We start from the raw sequence: 3,084 nt of genomic DNA on the forward strand, positions 1-3,084 counted from the left end.
ATTGTATAAATAGTGCAATTTAGCTGATAAATGCGGAATAAATTTGTGATAGTAATTTATCAAACCTAAGAATGACTTAAGCTCAGACTCATTTTTCGGAGCATTAGCTTTCTCTATCGTCAAAATTTTATCTGGGCAAGGCAATAACCCTTTGTCCGTAATCAAATGTCCTAAATGCGTGAGTTTGGTCACAAAAAATTTGCATTTATCGAAATTCACTTTTATATTAGCTTTAGTTAACCTATCCAAAACAATCACAAGTTTTTTTAAACACTCTTCTCGGGTTTTCCCGGCAATTAATACGTCATCCAGATAAACTGTAACGTTCTCAATCCCCTCTAACACTTTGTCCATCACCTGTTGGAAAATGGATGCGCTTGATGAAGCCCCTTGTGGCAGTCTATTGTAAGTGTACAGCCCTTTCATTGTATTGATCACTACAAATCGTTTGGATCTCTTAGAGAGTTCCAACTGAGTATAAGCTCCTTCCAAATCAAGGGCACAGAAAAACTTACAACCTGCCAAATTAGCAAAAATGTCTTGGGCAGTAGGCAAAGGATATGTGTTAGGAACCAATAATTTATTGAGTGATACTTTACAATCTATTACCAAACGGATATCACTGTTTTTCTTCATGACTATGATAATAGGTGAAGCCCATTGGCTTGTATCAATCGGTGTTATAACCTTTTCGTTTTCCAGTTTATCAAGATAATCTGCCACTTGTTCTCTCAGTCTGTACGGAACATCATACGCCTTTTTGAAAATGGGCGTTTCATCTTTCATCACAAGTTCCGCCTTAAATCCCTGAATAGGGCTAGAAAAATTTTTTTCGAACACCTTGCTATACTTTTTTTTCAATTTATCAACAACATTTTCGCTGGACTCATCTTGTAAACTGTTAATAGTCATAGAGTTTGAAAAAAAATGCCTCCAATCACTATAAAAGACATCTAGCCAAGGCCGGCCGAACAAAGGATAGAAGGAATTTTCACAATCAAGAACCAACAGACTCATGAGCTTTTCTAGTCCATTAATTCTCACCGAAACCATCGTCTCTCCAGCAATTTTAAGCTTAGCCCCATTAACGACAATCAATTGATTGCTATAACTTTGTAAAGGTTTGTCAAATAATGCAAAGTACTGCCTTTTGCTTATTACCGAAACGGAAGAACCACAGTCGATTTCCATTTCAAGGTATTTACCCTCAATTTTCACTTGTATTAAACAAGGATTACTAATTTTATTTATGGACGCCACCAACATGCATTCCAAATCACCTGTATCGCTGTCATCATCTTCCGAATCCCGCGTCCGCATTCTGCTGAGCAACTCGTTGATGTGCCTGTTGGCCGAAGGCCCAGGCTTGTAGGACTCCACTAAATTTACCGCATCTCGATGAACCCTGTACCTAATCGATTCTTGACTGGCCCACGACTACCGCTGGCCTCACCTCCTACCTCTTCTCTCTGGTAATCATTAATTCCACCATAGACCTTTGCGAGCTTCCTCATAGCCATTCCACTCTCTCGTCCGGAATAATTTCCTATTGCAGCCACCATATTTGGAGAATCCCTAGAAGTTTCAGCAGTTCCCGCATTCGCTTTCGCGACCTCCCATGTAGCAATAATTTTTTCAGCCGAAGCTAATTTCAACTTTTCTTCACTAAGCAATTTCTGCCTCAAATTTTTGTCTCGTAGTCCCGCAATAATGCGATCGAGAACTGCTACCTCCTTAAAATTTTCGAAGCCACAAAATTCCGCCTGCAACTTGAGTGCTAGCACGAAATCTTCTGTAGTCTCATCGGGCTGTTGAACCCTGGTGCTAAATTTATAGCGTTGTACTAAATCTGGATCAATTTTATCTAATCTATTTTTCAATTTATTGATTAAATCATCAAAAGGAATTTCCTCAAAGTTTCCAGTGGGATATAGGAGCTTTATCTCCTCAAATATGACTGGTCCACTAAGAGTTATAAAGTAGGCCATCTTATCTTCATCTTTCACTTTATTAACTTTGAAGAAATATTTTAGACGTGTGTACCAGTCATTAAAACTGTTGCCTCTACGATAAGGCTCTACAGTGCAGGCAATGCTTGAAGAACTCATATTGATTTAGCAGAAATAAATTACTGTCTGTAAATCTAAATATTGAAATTTGCAATAAATAGTCAATTGAGCAATGTTTCCGGACTACCGAACAAAGAATGATATTTGGAAAAGAAACAAAAGCAACAATAACTATCAAATTGAATGTACAAATGAACAAAAAGCTCTTTTGATGTAATGATTAACAAATAATAAAAGAGGAAAAAGGAAAAAAATGTCTGACTCACCAATTGAATCCTGGCCTTTGCCCGCTTGCGACCTTTGCCGAACAAGAAAGTCCCAACCTTGGTTTTAACCGGAATAAATGCCGACCGGAATTGGGCGTAGCAGCGGTGCCGATTAGTTATTTTCCGGGATTTGGCTCCTCCTGATTCGTCCACCAGTTTTGTCGTCGATACCGCCAATGAACCTTGTGATAAAATCACTTGACAATCGGTTTTTAGCACTTAAAATCTGGCTGGCTTCTTACCCAAGAAGAATCGGCGAAAACTTCAGCCTAAGATGTTCAGCCGCTTTAGATTAGGCTTCCTCGGTGATACGAAAAAAATGTGTCGCCCGTACAGAACGCTTAGCGTTTCGACCTCACCAGACCGACGTCAAAATGGACTCTGCCGACCTTTTCCATCCTTGGGCGCCAGCGATGGAGAAAACTAACACTCGCACGTAAAGGTTAACTTCTCTTTCTATGCACGCGTTTTATCCTACTACCTCGTATCCACTTTTATATCTTTGTACTCTAATTTATAGCAAGACCGTGATTGCTTTAGTGAAGTGTAGATGTAGAATTCCGATAATCGAATGAGACCTTCGCCTCGTATATTTTTAGTTTTGTTTCTTTTTGGATCTGTTTTCGACCGTTCCGTTGTGGAACAGGTTTAAACCGAAAACCCAAAAGGGCTTATTCTCCTAACGAAACATCGAACATGGGGTTCTATAGCATTTGGTGAATAGGATAATTCAGATAAGGATACAACAC

This window comes from Aedes aegypti, chromosome 3 (assembly GCF_002204515.2).
Source record: "Aedes aegypti strain LVP_AGWG chromosome 3, AaegL5.0 Primary Assembly, whole genome shotgun sequence".
NCBI classification, from domain to species: Eukaryota; Metazoa; Arthropoda; class Insecta; order Diptera; family Culicidae; genus Aedes; species Aedes aegypti.